Below are 18,365 nucleotides of genomic sequence, written 5' to 3' on the forward strand. Positions count from 1 at the left end.
TTGGCTGCTATAAAATATCCGTTAGGGATGCAGCCTGTTAATTGCTGTTATGCTGGTGGATTTGGCAAGAGGGGGGGGGGTGCCCCGTCCCTGGAGGAGGGGGGAGCAAAGTCATGGGAGCTGCGACCTCAGCTGTGATAGGTAGGGGGAGGCAGGACAATGGAGGGCAGAGAAGGAGTGTTAGATACAGTGAAAGTATCACTCCTTCTGGTCTTCCCTCCAGCCAGCAGAATGTTAACCTCCAACTTGGAATGGCCAGGGACTGAATGGTTTGGAAGCTGCAACTAACGGAGCAGCAGTGGTACAGTGGTACATCAGGTTACAGACGCTTCAGGTTACAGATGGTTCAGATTACTGACCCCACTAACCCAGAAATAGTACCTCGGGTTAAGAACTTTGCTTCAGGATGAGAACAGAAATCGTGTGGCGGTGGCACAGCGGCAGTGGGAGGCCCCATTGGCTAAAGTGGTACCTCAGGTTAAGAACAGTTTCAGGTTAAGAACGGACCTCCAGAACGAATTAAGTTCTTAACCCGAGGTACCACTGGCCCATATAAGTTCAGGACAAACACTTGGGCCTGGTGAGCATTTAAGGTCTCCAACCCTAATCTGCGGATTGCCATCTGATTGGATTTTATTCTGACTCTGATCTGATTTTAGGATGTACCGGTAATTTAATTGATTGCCTGCTTTTATATTAATGTGTTATACATTTGATATTAGCCGCTCTGAGCCCGGTTTTGGCTGGGGAGGGCGGGGTATAAATAAAAAATATTACTTTTATTATTACTGCCTGGATCGATGGATGACAGAGAGGTGTGTGTGTCAAAACTGCCTACCCTGTACAGGTAAAATGCACTTTCATTCCTGCCTCCACTTTTGCCTCTGGCCCTGCTCAGCATTGGCATGTGGCCCCCAGAAGGGAATGTGGATTTCTAATACCATCAAAAGCCCCTCTTTTGAGAGGATTTCCAGAGGAGCACAGCAAGGCTTGTGCTTGCTTGCATTTGAGCTACCCTGCAAAGCGTTTGAGAAATTAAAGCAGGAGAAGAGCAAATCCCTCTCTTGCTGGAGTCATTCACATTATGCTAGCCAAGGGATCCGTTTATTGGAATTGTCTGTATAAATATCTCATCACCATAGCCCTGCATTTAATTTGGCTCTGAAGTGAAGCTTCCAGCAAATGGAGCTCTCTTCTCTGTCTCTCTCTCTCTCTCTCTCTCTCTCTCTCTCCCTCTCCCATTGTTGCATACAATTATTACACCTCAGGCTCATGCCACACTCACCCAGGTTCTGCTCTTAACTACAAGCCACCAGGAAATGAATTCAATCTGTTTGTTTTATTTAAAAGAGTTTCATGTGAACATCTCCTATGGATGTCTCTTGAACTCAACCTAATTTTAAAAGAGAGAGAGAGAGCAAGAATGGGCTGGGAGCTGACAAGGAATGTGGTATGACCCTAGTCAAATGACCTAAAGAAAAATGAAAGTGCAGCAAAGCAAACCTTTGAGAGGGCAGTTCTATTGGGTTTTTTCTTTAAAGCATTCTGCCAAGTTTAGATAAGGCAGCTATAAGCTGTCAAAATACTCTCCTCCCCCAAACTGTTCCCTCCAGTTCTCCCATCCTAAAGAAAAGCAGAGGTAGTAATTACACCGTTGAACCCAGCAGCAGGGAAGTTAACATCTCACAGCTTTTCCAACTGCACCTTGATTAGCTTTTCAGTGCTAAAATTAAAACTGTGAGAGCTCTAGATAAACTGCCTACTCAGCGAACCCTCATTTTTGTTTGCTTAAGAAAGAGAGAGAGGGATGGAAAGAAGGAAAGAACGAATAAATCACCCTGATCTTAGGAAAGTCCATTAAAAGTAGACAATATGCAAAATCGCTTTGGGCATTGCAACTACAAGGCCGATGGAGGGTGAAGAGCAACGTGGTCTCTTTCACAGATTGCATCTTATTCCCTAGCAAAGAGACAGGATATTGGAGCCAGACTGACAAAATTCAAAAAACGAAAACAAAATTCCACCCCGCTTTCAACCAATTAGCTTTAATTCTGGAATATATGTGAACTTAGTCTGACGCACATGTCAATGTCTGAAATATGATTCCACCCTCCCTTTTGGCTCGTAATTCCAACAGCCATTTGTAAAAACCAGGAAACTGTTCAAAGCTAAATTCATCAGTAATGGAAACGGTGTGATGTAAAATTGCTTATTGGTTTCCATTATCACATTATATTTGAATTCTCCTTGCACCAAATTCTCCTTGATTAAAATAAAGAGATTCATTTTATCCCTACATTTTTCTTTTTGTGAAAAGAACTGTGGAACTTCTCCTTACGCTTAACAAAAAAATTCTTCAAATTTTCTGATACACTTTTTTAGACTGCAATATCCCATTAACGTAGGACCAAACCAATCACATTTACTGTCTTTGCATTTAATGTGCAGGGTCTTTGTTGTTGTTGTTGTTTTAAAAAAGTGCATAGAGCATCAGCTGGGGACAGGAGTAGGGTAGGGTGGAAGCTGATAATTGCCAGGAACATAGTGGGGAATGATAAGTTTAACCCTTTCCTCCCTGATGCACTCCTGAGGAAAATCCCCTTTCTGAAGCTGCTACTTGCATTTAGAGGAAATCCCCCATTTTTGCCAATGCAAATAGCCTATTCAAGTGAGTACAGCAGGAGAGGAAAGGGTTAAACTGGCCTTTGCCACCTGTTGCAATTCTGATCATTATTAGGCTTCCTACTTGCCAGCAGTTAATTTAATATGCACATTAAATGCAAAGACACATTTAACATCACACTTCCTTCGGCACCCTAAGACATCTTATTAAAATGAACATGATCCCACCCACTTATGACTTGGCATGGAGTTGCCACCACCATTCCTAAAATGATGCTGACAAAGAGATGGTTACTGGGAAGAAGTTTAACATTGGACAAGGTTTCAATGCCTAGCGGAAGAATTCCCCTTTCATTAAACTAAGGTTACCAGACTTTTTTTCAAAGAATCTGGGGACACCTTTTTGAGAGAAAAAGTTATTTAAAAGAGTTACTTATTTTTTTAAAAAAGAAGTAATATCTTCTCTTCTGTGGTCTCCTCTGTTGCGTGGCCCAGGCCTGCTCTCTTGGAGCGTTAGCCACTGTGGAGTAGGCTTGGGTTGGGCCTGGACTCGGCCACGTGTCCTTGCCTTCCTGGTGCTCTCCTACCTTTACTCCTCAGCAAGGTCAGGGCTCCCCTCTTTTTCCTCCTTCCTCTTTCTCTCTCTTCCTTCTCCCTGCATCAGTTCCAGGGTTTTTACTGGCCCCAGAGCGCTGCTGGGCAGTCACCTGGGTGCTCTCGCTCCCAGCTCAATTTGGGTCACGGGGGTGGGTGTGTCAGTGGTTCCCCCTGTTGATGCGCCGGGAATCTCCGGTTCTCCCTTGGCAGTGGCGGCGGCAGCAAGCAGTCTCAGCAGCCCAGAGCCAGACTGGTAGAGCAGTTGGCTCTGGCTGGCTTCAGGAGCTGCTCGCTGCCGTGGTACTTGCCATTTTGCCTCACCGGAAGTCCCCATATGATGTCTCTTGTGCTGTTGAACCAATCACACAACATTCATTCCCTACTAATAAATCTACAACACTTAAAACATAAATCCGGGGACATTAAATGAAATCCGGGGACATTCCGGGGATGGATTTCGCCCGGGGACAGATTTGTAAATCCAGGAACTGTCCCCAGGAAATGGGGACGTCCGGTATCCATACATTAAACCAGCCAGTAGGAATTCTATTTCCTTAAGAAATCCCCTCCTCTTCCTGAAGTGTTATAGTCAGTCACATTGGGAGGTGGGACACCATTCATGGCAGCTCAGAGCAGACAAAATTATTGGATTTTTATGAACGAGGATTCCACAGAAAGCCTGATCTTACAGTGTTCTAAACCACTTTATGAACACTAATGTGCATACTTCACATAGGAGCAAAAGCTCCTATGTGCCCCACAGAGCTCACAATCTGAGAAAGGGAGAAACAAGAGTGAAAGGCGGTGAACATCAACTTTCAAGCCAGGCTTGGGCCTTGTTCCAGTTGACAAAGAGGTCTGTTAGGTTTTAAAATTTACAGACAAGAGGAATTTGGGAGGATTTATTTTCTGTTGAGGGCCATGGTTCCTCAGGGGTAATCTTTCAAGAACCTCATGCCGGCAGTGGGTGGGGCTGAATCCAGCAGTGGGTGGGGCCAGAGCCAAGTGTGGGTGGGACACCACTCCTCACTACCCAATCCGGAGGTCCAGCTGCCAGGGGAGTGACATGTCGCTCTTGCCAGAGGTCTGAATTGCTTGCTTGCAGGGGGCTTTCAAAATTACGTCAACGGCAGGAGACCCACCCCTGTGTGAGAGAGCACTGGGTCTAGGAGAGAGTAAATGAGCTTGCATGCCTATTCCCACTTACCTAGCCATAAGTTCCATTGAACGCCACGAGACTTACTTCTGAGTGCACACGTATAAAGTTGTTCTGTCAGTCACTGAAGCTTTGCACCAGAAAGCAGCAGCTAGGATTGGATGACAAAATCACTTCAATGTCCTGGTGATTGTGTGAACTAACCAGGGATGGTATGCTGGTACAACAAGTCTTGTTGGCTTTATTATACCAGAGACAGCAACTATCGCTAACAGTTGCAATGCTTTTGTAAAAAAAAAAAACTAGCATACATGTGCTTGAAACAATACATATCATGTGTCAGAGGAAGTGCGTGACCAGGGGGAATTTATGGCCTTTGAAGACATTTTGGCCACTATGAAAGGATTTATATCAGCACAAGTCTGATATCAATACTGAAACTTGTGGGCAGGATAGATTGTTCCTGGTTTGTAGTGTGGATTTTTTTCTTGGCTCAACCCATTCACCCAAGAGGGGTGAAGCACTTCAGCATTCCAGGGTGACACAATCGAGATCTCAGAGCATGATTGGAAGCCTCCATTGTGTCACTTAAAGACAGGGCCTCAGCCTTTCCTGCCCCATATTTGCCTTCTCCTCTCCACAAATACATTTGGGAAAGGATGGTTTAGAGAGAAACTGAGAGGAAGGAATGTTAGGGAAGGCTGGTGCTGAGATGAGCTAATATAGGAGAGTTTGTCTATTGTTTTCAGAACTGAGGTTTCCAGCTCCACTTCCCAATTCTGAAATTTGTTGCCACCCCTAATTGAAATTAACAGGACTTGGGGGTGGGGGAATGCTTCACTATGGCTGGATCATTCCTCTGGTGTTTGCACCCTAGAAAGCCTTAAAATGAAGTGTAGTTTCATGCTTATTGCACAGAAGAATTTGATTTATTCTAGATCCATTGCTTGACTAGGACTTGTCATTTCTAATCAAAGTCATTGGTAAAACCCCAGAGCTCAAATGAACCAAGGTGACTGCCTTGTTAGAAAGATCCCTGAAGGAGCTGCGATGATTATCAGCCTTTGAAGGGTAAGCTAGTTATTTCAAAATTTTGAGGGAGTGTCAAGCTCAGGGGCAGTAGGCTTTTCCAAGTATCTCTCGGAATTAATGTTGATGTGTTGTTGCGAGGATTGCAGCAGATGTAAACATGCTTCCCAAAGTTGATCTGAGCTTTAAATAAAAACATGACAGGCTATCTTGGTGGAATTCCTGTCAGACATAGACAGCTTTGTGTCAAGCGTGTATCTACAGAAGATGTTATCTGACAATTACACAGGATAGAATCTGCTACCAGGGAAGAGCGTGCAAGTAGATTTTATGAAGCACCTCTGGGCTGGTTAACCTTCACTAGGTTAATTTAAACTTTCAACTCCTCTCATACTGCCAGAATCACATGCAAGTAGGTCATATTTGTCTCAACAAGCAGCTGCGTTCAGGACTGGAGCCTCTGTGTCACCAAGACAGAGATGCAACATGTGAGTCTGCAAAATGAGGGGAAGCAAAATCATTTGCAAGGTCAATGTGATTACAAATGAGCAGGGCAGAAATAGAAAACGTGTGGCCCTCCAGGTGTTCTTGGACTACAACTTCCATCAACCCCACCTTATACCCAATGTTTGCACATGTAGGCTTTTGTAAACCAAAGTGCTGCACCAACAAGCACAAATCAACCCTTCTGCTGTGCCACAAATCCAACTTAATGGTGTAACGTTGGAAAATGTCAATCACTTTTCCTACCTGGGCAGTTATCTTTCCACATCGATGCCGAAATCCAGCATTGTCTGAGCTCTGCAAGTGTGGCTTTCTCCTAATTGAAGTGCAGAGTGTTTGAGGACCGGGACATTCACAGGAAGACCAAAATGCTTGTTTACAAAGCTATTGTACTACCAACTTTACTGTACGCTTGTGAAACATGGACCACTTATAAACGCCATCTCCAACTCCTCGAAAGGTTCAGCCAACGGTGTCTCTGAAAAATTGTACATATCACTTGGGAAGGCAGGCAAACTAATGTCAGTGTACTGGAAGAAGCAAAGATCACCAGTGTCACAGCAATGATTCTTCAACATCAACTTCGTTGGACTGGCCATGTTGTTTGGACATCTGATTATTGTTTTCCAAAGCAACTACCAGTACTCATTTCCAAACTGAAGAATGGAAAGTGGAATACCAGTGGACAACAAAATGCCTCCTCCCTACCAGACACTTGTGCTTATACACCTGGATATGCAGGAAGGAAGCACCATGGAGAGCTCCTAGGGAGCTGCCATGTCACAGCATATGTTTATGGCACTCTTATACCACTCAGCTCCTTCCAAAGAATGCTGGGAACTGTAGTTTCTTAAGAGAACTAAGAATGGTTAGGATACCCTTAGAAAACGACAGTTCCCTTGAGCTTCTTTGGAGGTTCTAGCAGGGGAGTGCAGCTATTGTTTACCCTTGACCAAAGAACGGTACACTCCTTCTATCTGGGATGGTCATCCTCTTCCACCAAGTGCGCAGCTTCGGGAGGGACGCACATGGAGCGGTGAAGGAGGGAGGGGACACCCGCCTAGCCAGCCAGATCAGCCGAATCAACCCTGGCAATCAATGGGGTAACAGATGTCACAGCCAGATCACCCTCACATGTGCTTAAAGTATTGTGTGGATGTAGCCCCAGACTTTGCTACCTTGTTGCCCTGCTGTCTTGCCTTGTGGCCTTTCCTTGGAAGAACAGGGCATGTGAGCATCTTGGAGGAAGGAAAGGATAAGATAAAAATATACTAAACTATAGCAGTTTCAATTTGCTTTTTAACCGGCACTACCTTGTCCTCAAAGAGATTATGCAGGTGTTAGTTAAATGTTTCTGGGAGATTCCCTGTTAGAGATCCCTGCTCTATAAGCAAAAATATAGTTCTCAGCATTTTTGGGAAGTGGAATAGAGAAGAAGCTAAGGAGCTACAGACACATAAGAAGCTAATGTGTCTGTAGCAGATCTCTGCAACAAGGGGAACCAGAGGACAACAGGGCAAGGGCTGTAGAACACGGCTAGGTCACATGGTTTGCATGTAGAAGGTCTCAGGTTGTTCAATTCCCAGCATCCCCAGGTTGGGCTGGGAAGGTTTCCAGTCTGAGCTCTGAAAGAGCTTCTGCCAATCATTGTTGGCAATACTGAGCTGGTTGGACTACTGGTCCGACTCTGTGTAAACCAGCTTCCTATATATCTAAGGCTGGCATTCAAAACCGGGAAAGAAAGATGAAAAGCTACATTTCAAACTAAAGGGTACCATGTGCATTATTGATTTTTCCTTTCGGGGGGGGGGGAACATGACTGAAAACAATGAAGGATGTTATTGTGAAGTAGAGTAATTGGCTCGAGTTACCACTTGATGTCATCCTGGCGCTACAGAAAGCAGCTGAAAGGCATTTGCCAAACCCTGACTTGTGCAGAAAGCATGTTGGGCATGGCTGTTGCAGGCAGCTTGACATATTTCTTGTCTTAAGGGTTTTTTCTTTAGCAATCAGTGGAACTTTGCTGTCAGTCTCAAAACTTTACTGAAGACAGCTTAATGGGAAGGCAAGTCTACTTTTCCGGCACAGATTCGGGGGGGAATACCCAAGGCTTTCCCTCGTCTGAAAGAGTATAATGTGGGTGAAGATAGCATTCTGCTGAGAGATTGTTCCTTTGGCTTAAAGTCAGCTCTGAGTATTTGCAGAACTTTGGTTTTAGTCTGCAGAGAAAGGTAGGAAGTGTGAGATACTTCAGAAAATATGGTAGCAAAAGGTTAAGGTGCTTCTGAATTCCATGGCACTAACAATCCATTTGTAACTGGAAACTGCCTCAGCCATACTGGCAACCTCAACTTCATAATCAAAGCATCGATACCCAAGCAAGTTTTAATGTCGTCCCCCCCCCCTTTTGGTCAGGCATTGTTATCGATTTGATTATAAGTCTCTTTCTTTGGGCAGTTACTAAAAGAACTAAAAGAAATCTGGGTGGTGATAGAGGGCAATTCTCTGGCTAGTTCTAGTTCAAATATATTTGCAAAAAATCAAATAGGTTTTCATTTCCACCTTCCCAGTTGTGAATGTTGTTAAATTTAAAGACTGGGTGGGTAGGTATTGCTTTTGAAACTATTGAGTGTTATGAGTGTTCAGGTTTTCTTTTAATAAAAATATATATTCAATGCTAAACATGAAATCCAAAGCTTCAATTCCAAATTCCAAACCTTTGGAATTCCCAAGTATTGTCTATTTTGTTGCATCCAACCCAATTTCACTCAGAACAGACCCACTGAAATGATTTTCATTGAATCTGCTCAGAGCATGATTAATATTAGATGCAACCCTTTAAATTTGGGAAGCATTTTCATCATATTGCAGTCCATCCATGCCTGCACTCAGTGACCTGGGAAAGTACTAGATGATCAAAATAAGGGACACTTTAGTACATACTTTTGCATATTAGATCTATTTACCAATTTTGCAATGATGCACAACTGGTTCAAGGGACACCCAGTTGTTGATGTAGTAACCCAATGCAAAGTAATGCTGGCCATGCTGGTGCTAACTTTCCTATATCTTATGCCCATTTTCCTAGCAGCATCTATTTTAACCCACAAGAGTTTATTTTTTAAAAAAGAAGTAGACATAAACAAATCAGGGGAATGGCCTCACTTCATGGTAAGATTCATGGTCAAGATTCAAATAGTCTTGGCATGCTTGAACACGATGACAAAAGCTGCAAGATGAAATTCAACAAAAATTACATACAAAATCCTGCATTAACCCCCCCCCCAAAGGCACAAAAATATGGTGGGGGAGGCCTGGCTTGGCAGAAATATATGTGAAAAGAATCTTAGTGTCTTAATTTATCACAAGCTGAACGTGAGCTAGTAAGAGCATGTTGAACCTGCTGAGAAAGCTAATGGAATATGCATGAACAGAAGCACAGTGTCTAGATCAGGAAAAAAGTTCCACTCTATTTTGTCCTGATCAGATGGCATCTGAAGTACTGTACCTAGTCACAGGCACCACATTTTATGGACATTAGCAAACCAGAATGCATCCATAGGAGGACTTCCAAGATGGTGAGGGGTCTGGAATGCAGAGCTGATGAAAGAGCTGGGCATGTTTAGCCTGGAGAAGAGACGAGCAGGGAGACATAATAGCTGGCTTCAAACCTCTGAAGGCTGTCATGTAGATTTCACATTGTTGAAGACGGAACAGATTCCTTCCCTGTTACCTCAGAGGGCGTGACTAGTACTCTCATATGAATCTAGTTGGCCACTGTCAGAAGAGAATGATGGGTGTAAATGCTTCTCTTTAACTAGGCCTTTGGCTGGTTAACATTCTATCCTTTGTGGGAAGGGAGTTATTCATTTGTTTTTGTTCTTTTTCTTCTTTTTATTATGCATGTTGTTTTCTCATTTTGTATTTTTATGTTGTGAACTGCCCTCTGATCTTCGGATGAAGGGCGATATACAAATTTAATAAATATTGAGAATACATAATGATTCAAAACATTGGGAGGGCTCCGGGTTGGGTATGGATGCAAAGGGATTGCATTGGAAGGAGTAAAAGTAACCTTGTAGTGGGGGGGAAGGAACAGGGGGTTGGGAATTCAGTTGGGAAGCCAGATGAAAGTTGTGATGGGGGATGGAATCAGCTGTACTTCACATTCTGTCCAGAGAATAAGAGGAACAGGAAATAATGTGTCCAGGGCTATAACTTTTTGCATCTCAAAAGCTCACCATTCTTTCCAGCTGCTACAATCCATGCATCATCATTACCGTGGTTACTGAAAACTGAAGAGATTTCGCTTTCTCCTGTTGATATCTTTTAGTAACGGTTTTCATCACACTTCATCAAATGACACTTTGTTATTTTCAGCTACCACAGTGATAAAGGCAAAAGATGGGCTTTAATCACTCTTCGCTGAAGGAGCCAGGATTACTTTAAGTCAAACTATCTATACAATCCCCATAGTCACAAGATGCCAAATGTACAAAGCATTCATGCCGTAACAAGAACAAGCCAATCTGAATTATTTTAAATTGAGTGCCTGTATCCTTAGATTTCATTTCATATTTGCATTCCATTTTTCCACAGTCAGGTTGTGCTTCAAAGCTGTAGTTGTATAACCTCCAACATTTTTCTGATGAAAATAGGGACGTCACATTCCATAATGATAAATTTACTATTTACTATTTATACTCTGCCCATCTTGCCCCAGCCACTCTGGGCAGCTTTCAACATACATAAAAACATAATAAAACATTAAATATTAAAAAAAACCCTTCCCTATACAGTATTGCCTTCAGATGGCTCGAGGGTCAGATAACTCCATACCCTCCAACATTTCTCCAATGAAAATAGGGACATTAGAAAGAAGAAAAGAGGGACATTCCAGGATCAAATCAGAAACCAGGACAGTTTATCTAAATCAGTGACGTCCCTGGAAAATAGGGGCATTTGGAGGGTCTGTAGTTTTAACAGCATATAAATAACATTTCATAGGGACGCAGGTGGCGCTGTGGATTAAAGCCTCAGTGCCTAGGGCTTGCCGATCGAAAGGTCAGCGGTTTGAATCCCCGTGGCGGGGTGCGTTCCCGTTGTTCGGTCCCAGCGCCTGCCAACCTAGCAGTTCGAAAGCACGCCAGGGTGCAAGTAGATAAATAGGGACCGCTTACTAGCGGGAAGGTAAACGGCGTTTCCGTGTGCGGCTCTGGCTCGCCAGAGCAGCGATGTCACGCTGGCCACGTGACCCGGAAGTGTCTTCGGACAGCGCTGGCCCCCGGCCTCTTTGAGTGAGATGGCCGCACAACCCTAGAGTCTGTCAAGACTGGCCCATATGGGCAGGGGTACCTTTACCTTTACCTTAAATAACATTTCATTCAATACAAAATTAAAAATTTCCTTCCAGTAGCACCTTAGAGACCAACTAAGTTTGTTATTGGTATGAGCTTTCATGTGCATGCACACTTCTTCTGCATGCACATGAAAGCTCATACCAATAACAAACTTAGCTGGTCTCTAAGATGCTACTGGAAGGAATTTTTTAATTTTGTTTCGACTACGGCAGACCAACACGACTACCTACCTGTAACTATTTCAATCAATATAAGTCAAGAAACAGTATCGGCATCAATATATCAAGAGCACAATAATAAACTAATAAGCTGTTCTCTATATCTTGTGTGCACATAAGTGTATTTCTCCATGGGGAATGACCATACATCCTGCACCCATTTATACAACATGGGCTGACATTTTTTGCTTTTTGCCCTCTCCAAATTCTAATCCTATTGTGATCTATCTATCTACACACACACTGGCACAGTCCATCTGTAATGCTAAAATGAAATCTGGCATAGCACAAATGTGTAGGTGTGTTAGCTCCAGATAGGAGATTGTGGTCACTTTGCTCCTCTGGTCATCTGGTGGTTTTGCTGCTGAGATTTAAACCCATAGTTTGGCTCTGTGTGTCATCCCAACCTGGTCTCATGGTGCGCCATGAGCTGTGAAGACAGAGCAAAGTGGGATAATACACAAGCCCAGGTTTGAATGGCATGCTAGGACAAACCATAGCTTAGTTTACAGCAGCAGCAGGATTGGGGAAAGAGCCAGCTGCTCTCCAGTAGCTCATTCATTTGCACTAAGCAAATAGAGTCAAAGTTAACGGTTTTTGATTTCTGTGTAGAAACTCTTCTGTGACACAGCTCTAAATCTTTGCCAGTTTTTAGTCTAAAAATCTGTTTCAGTTTCAGAATCGAACCCTGGGCCCCATGAAGGAATCACAGTGAATAGGTGGCCCTTGACCATGTGCAGAATGTTTTCACTTTACAGTTGAATAGCCCTTGCCTATTCAATCCACATTTGTGACTGGAGAGGTAAGCACCTTGTCGAGAGACAGTTCAGCATGCAATCTGGCCTGAACCCTGGCACCAATTAACTTCTAACTATATTTAGAATTGAAGCACTGGTTCAGGTTAAATCTGGGCTAACACCATGTTAAAGGAAAAGAGCTTTTTTTAACTTCAATCCCTGGAATGGTCAAATGCCTAACAGGGTGCAATCTGTATTTGAATCAGACCTCAAGCGACTCAGATTGAGGTTCCTTAAACTCTCTCCAAGGTGTGAGAGACAGAGTCACCAACATTCTGACCTTTCAATCCAGAAACTGACTTTATAAAGCCACAGTAAAGGGGGAAATACTTCTGAGTGCATTATCTGTTCGCTGTGTCCTAAATCTTACAATTTCCTTCAGAGGGAGGAAAGACTATTTTTAATGGTTGTTTGAGTGAATTCTAATAAAACCTGTGTAATGAACCTCACATTTAAGGGCCAAACTATCTTTATTTTTATTTATGGGGTTTTAACCCTGCTTTTCTTCTCCCAGAGGTATGATTGTGATGACTTGCAATATTCCAAAGCAACACACTCAGACTGTACCAATCAATGAAATAAATTAGGACAGAACAGACCAAATTCAGCCAAAAGCATGACAAACTGTCTGAAAAGGGAGAAGGGGGGGGGGATAAAGCCCAAATAGTTACCTAAGAAACAGCAACAAGAAACGTATTCATCTGATGCTGAAAATTGCAATAATTGGGGAAAAAATTATGGGCAAAGTGACTAAATACTACTACTACTACTAATAATAATAAAAGTAACGGATCATGTTTCAGATGCCTCACACACCCCAAAAGGTCAAGAGGATTCAGATTTGCATAAAATTTGCAAATTAAAATATGCAAATTTAGAAATAATTATTTTAAAAATATCAGAAGAAGAAGAAGAATTTGGATTTGATATCCCGCTTTATCACTACACAAAGGAGTCTCAAAGTGGCTAACATTCTCCTTTCCCTTCCTCCCCCACAACAAACACTCTGTGAGGTGAGTGGGGCTGAGAGACTTCAAGAAGTGTGACTGGCCCAAGGTCACCCAGCAGCTGCATGTGGAGGAGCAGAGATGCGAACCCGGTTCCCAAGATTATGAGTCTACCGCTCTTAACCACTACACCACACTGGCTCTCTATCAGTAGCAATACAGTGCATCTCACCATAGTGGAGAATACTGATCAGGTAACCTGGTATCCCTGCTCAATCAGCTTTCCAGGTGCTAGCGAGTGAGGTGCTCCTGCTCTCCCTTCTTACTTTATTTTTAAATGGTTTTGGAGTGGACAGCACCTTAAACAGCCCGTTAAACAGAGGAAAAACAGAACGCATGGCTATCCTAGCCAACACTCTTGGGTTTCCTTAATCTGGGTGCTGCCAAAGAGATTCCCCTCCCTCAGACCGTAGTAAGACTCTCCAGCTGACCACAGGGGCTGGGCTGGGCTGGACCAAACAAGGTGGACACTCCTTATGGTATCTGAAATTAGATATGGTGGCAGCTCATGGACTGATTCCACAAATGTATAACTTGATTTTCCTCAAGTTATTGTTGACTAGCAGCTCAAGAAAAAACCTGATAAATGTCATGTAACGCTATCAAGGTTTTATCTCACGTATAAGCCATTATGTGGAGACACACATGTGCAAACCTCTCTTATCTTGTACCAGAGCTCTAGAGGCCAATCTGCTATATGATGACTGCTGTACACTCATTGCAGGGTTTATGTAACCCCACAAGAAGATGGCAGACTAGCATCTAGTCATGTGCTGAACCAAATCTTCCTTATTTTGAAATGTGGAATAAAAAAGTTTCAACTATATATATATTTTTAATTTCCACAGTCTCATGTTCTTTTAAATTTGGCCTTTGGAGCGCATCCAGTCTATATTGGTTTCAGACTTTCGGCTGGCTGTCCCAAAACAGAAAGTTGCCTCTAACAGGTTTGATTTCAGCTTGCACAGTCAAATTCATCCCCTCTCCCTGCATGCCCCTAGCCCCCCGCAATATTCTCTGAAGGTTTTCCCAACCTGTCCCCCAAGAGCAGATTTGGGGGCAAGAAGTGCAATGCTGGGAGAATAAGGAATGGGAGCGAGCAGCTGTTATTCCACTTATGCAATGACTTTCTGGATTCAACCCACAGCTCTGTCTGACCTATTACACCTGCTCCTGCTAGGCTCTGTCTTGCTACATGCACAGCACCTCTATGAAGAGGGAAAGCATTTTCTATGGATAATATTATCCCTCCTGTGCTTGCAGACCTTTATCCTCGAATGTGCTGCGTTTCTAAAAAGATGGCAAAGCCCAGTTGCTTTGTCATTTGAAACTTTCACAGACTCAGGCTTGCATGAAAATCTGTGATGGGCTGAGCACTCCGCGAGCATCTAAGTTAATACAAGAACATACTGGCTTTTGTTGAAATGGTTTATGGCATGACTGAGTGCGCCATCTCACATGTGTGGCTGGGAGCCCACAGCGAGCGGCTGTCACTCACATTGCTGTCTTTATGAGCAATTTTGTCAAGCATATATGATTCCAATGAGTTTTTAACAGCTGCGGAAGACAGATAGAGAAAACAGTGAAAGCCTCCAGGAATGGGGGTGGGGGTGGGGGGAGAACGGAAAGGAGAAATGTGACTGTATTACCATAAGAAAAACTAAGAGACACAAGCCCAGGATAATTGAGTGTAAAGGGGGGGAAAGTAGGGATTGATTGAGGTGAAGAAGGTTGTGAAGCGCTTAGGAAGAGCTGATTTACCTTTTCACATTATGCCTCAGTGCATGAGGAAGTGAAGGGAGGAAGGGAGAAGAGCTTTGTGATGGCTGCTGTAGTTTTCCTGTGCATGCATTCCTGGGCCTATGAGCCTTACTTCTGAGGAAGCATGCATAGGATTGAGCTGAAGCACAGAGCTGTGAACCAAGACATTGGGCCTCATCTGCACTATTCATTTAATAAAGCAGTATCATACGGCTTTAGGTAAAACGGTAAAAGGACCCCTGGACGGTTAAGTCCAGTCAAAGGTGACTTTGGGGTGCGGCGCTCATCTCGCTTTCAGGCCGAGGGAGCCGGCGTTTGTCCACAGACAGCTTTCTGGGTCATGTGGCCTTCATGACTAAACCATTTACTGGAGCACGGAGGGCTGTAACAAGTGCCAGAGTGCACAGAAACACTGTTTACCTTCCCACTGCAGTGGTACCTATTTATCTACTTGCACTGGCGTGCTTTCAAACTGCTATGTTGGCAGGAGCCGGGACAGAGCAACGGGAGCTCACTCCATCGCGGGGATTCAAACCGCCGACCTTCCGATCGGCAAGCCCAAGAGGCTCAGTGGTTTAGAGCACAGCGCCACCCATGTCCCACTTTAAACATACCACTTTAAAGAGCCATGATTTCCCCCAAAGCATCTTGGGAACTATATTCTGTTAAAAGTGCTGGCATCTGAGCACCTTCCTCCTTCACATGATGAACACATGAAAGGGGATGATGTTCTCTTCCCACCTCTGCGCCTTAGACTGCTATTAGTGAGAGGATACCTATGCCATCTCCAGTAGCAGCACCCTCAGGGCGAGTCTGTTTGGCCTCCCCAATAACAGCATTATATAACATAATTTCCACTTTATTAGTACAGTGGTACCTTGGTTCTCAAACGCCTTGGTACTCAAACAACTTAAAACCCAAACACTGCAAAACGGGAAGTAAGTCCTCCGGTTTGTAAACTTTTTTCGGAAGCTGAACATGCTCCGTTTTGAGTGTTACACTTCTGATTTGAGTGCCACACTTCCATTTTGAGTTTTACGCTGAAGTCTGTCTGTTTTTGCTATTTATGTGTTTTTGTGGCTCTTTTTTGTTTTGTTTTTGTAACTGTGTGGAACCCAGTTCAGCTACCGATTGATTGTGTGACTGCAGTACATTGTTTATTGCTTTCATTTTATGGATCAGTGGTTTCGTTAGATAGTAAGATTCATGTTAAATTGCTGTTTTAGGGGTTGTTTTTAAAAGTCTGGAACGGATTAATCCATTCTGCATTACTTTCTATGGGAAAGCGCACCTTGGTTTTGGAACGCTTTGGTTTTGGAATGGACTTCCGGAACAGATTAAGTTTGAGAACCAAGGTACCACTGAATCAGAGTGGATGCAGTCCTATGCTAAAAATACAAACAATATTGCAAAGAAATGTTGCCATTTAAACTGCTAGTATGAAGAACCCTATCAAAGAAAAGAAATATCCAGTCTCTGCTTAGTTGATTCCCGCATTGTCTGGCTTCTTCTATGCTAATCTCTTACCCCCCAAAAATTTAGCAGACCCTGAATAACTCTTTATCTCATCATTCCCTTGCCAGAGTAAGGAAGATCCATCAATTACCTTGGTGTTCCAGCAGCTATCATCGCTGCTGCTCTGAAAAAAGAAGTCCCAGAGCTGTGCTCCCCTGCCTTTCCCTTCCACTGCACTACAGTAGTTCAGCTTCGAGAGACTACTTTGCTAGTGTGTTGAGTCTGGGGTCCATTTCTGGTACCAGCACAATGGCATCTGCTGAGCACCAGATGGTAAGAACATAAGAAGAGCCTGCTGGAGCAGACCAATGGCCCATCTAGTCCAGCACCCTGTCTCACAGTGGCCAGCCAGATACTAGTGGGAAACTCACAAGCAGGACCTGAGCATGAGAGCGGGTGGCGCTATGGTCTAAACCACTGAACCTCTTGGGCTTGCTGATCAGAAGGTCGGCGGTTTGAATCCATGCAATGGGGTGAGCTCTATCCCAGCTCCTGCCAACCTAGCAGTTTGAAAGCATACCAGTGCAAGTAGATAAATAGGTACTGCTGCGGTGGGAAGGTAAACGGCGTTTCTGTGTGCTCTGGCTTCCGTCACGGTGTCCTGTTGCATCAGAAGTGGTTTTGTCATGCTGGCTGCGTGACCCGAAAAGCTGTCTGTGGACAAATGCCAGTTCCCTCGGCCTGAGAGCAAGATGAGCGCCACAACCCCATAGTCGCCTTTGACTGAACTTAACCATCCAGGGGTTCTTTACCTTTAGGACCTGAGCACAAGATCAATCTTCCCTCCTGCAGTTTCTGGCAACTGGTATTCAGAAGCATTTCTGCTTCTGACCATTGAGATAGAGTAGAGCATAGTCATCAACACAGTATTTGCCATTGATTGCCTTATCCCCCCAAAGGATAAAGAAGCAGAATTGCCCCTTAGTTAATCTTGAGGACTTGAATGAATCTCAACAGTTAACATTCACATGGAGATACTCATTAATACATATTTGAAATAATTCCTAATATTCTAAAAAGGGAACGGGAGCAGAAGAATGACAAATTGATATATGAGGAACAATATATGTGACACGGCTGATAAATTATCTTCTAATATGTTAATGAGTTTCAGTTAAAGAAGTTGGCAAGAGAAGATTTATTAAGATTTAAAAAAATAATTAAAAAATGAAATGAAATGGTATGAATGAACGAATCCCTCTGTACTGGGAGAGGCAGATGGATAACATTTGAAAGAAAGTTTATATCCTTTAATTTTCTATATCCAGGAAAAAGAATTGCTACGCTAATTTTCCAAGCCTTTCAAATATGCATACACGCTTACTTCATTTGACTAATTAAAAGTTTTAAAAAGGTTTTATTAACATAAATTTCTAACAAACAGAATGAAAAACAAAGTCTGTATGAGTTGAAATCTACATATTTGATTAATTCTTTATTAAAAGGGATTTTTATAAATATATACACACACACACACACACACACACACAGTTTAGAGCTAAACTGAATATTAGATAAAAGTTCTTATCTGAATATTTTAACTGATTAAAATATTCTGTATTAAATCGCAAAAAAAAAAAAAATCCTCTATGAAGTTTTTTGAGCTTTTATAACCAAACCAAAGCCAAGCAGATTAATTAATGGTCAATGCATTTATGGAAATCACAAGAAGAGCCCTACTGGATCAGATCAAAGGCCCACCTATTCTAGCTTTCTGTTTCTTACAGTGCCTCTACAGATGCCCATGGGTTCCACTGTAGTCCCCCAGCAACTGATATTCAAATGCTTGGCCAGCATTT

General features: G+C 43.2%; 1 long non-coding RNA gene across 1 annotated transcript in view; it reads left to right on the top strand.

The window, feature by feature from the left end:
- Positions 1–18,365, top strand: part of LOC310678965 — a 39,641-nt gene that overhangs the window by 20,843 nt on the left and 433 nt on the right. The window lies entirely within an intron of this gene.

The sequence above is a fragment of the Podarcis tiliguerta genome, assembly GCF_965153285.1.
Source record: "Podarcis tiliguerta genome assembly, chromosome: 5".
In the NCBI taxonomy this organism is placed as follows: Eukaryota; Metazoa; Chordata; class Lepidosauria; order Squamata; family Lacertidae; genus Podarcis; species Podarcis tiliguerta.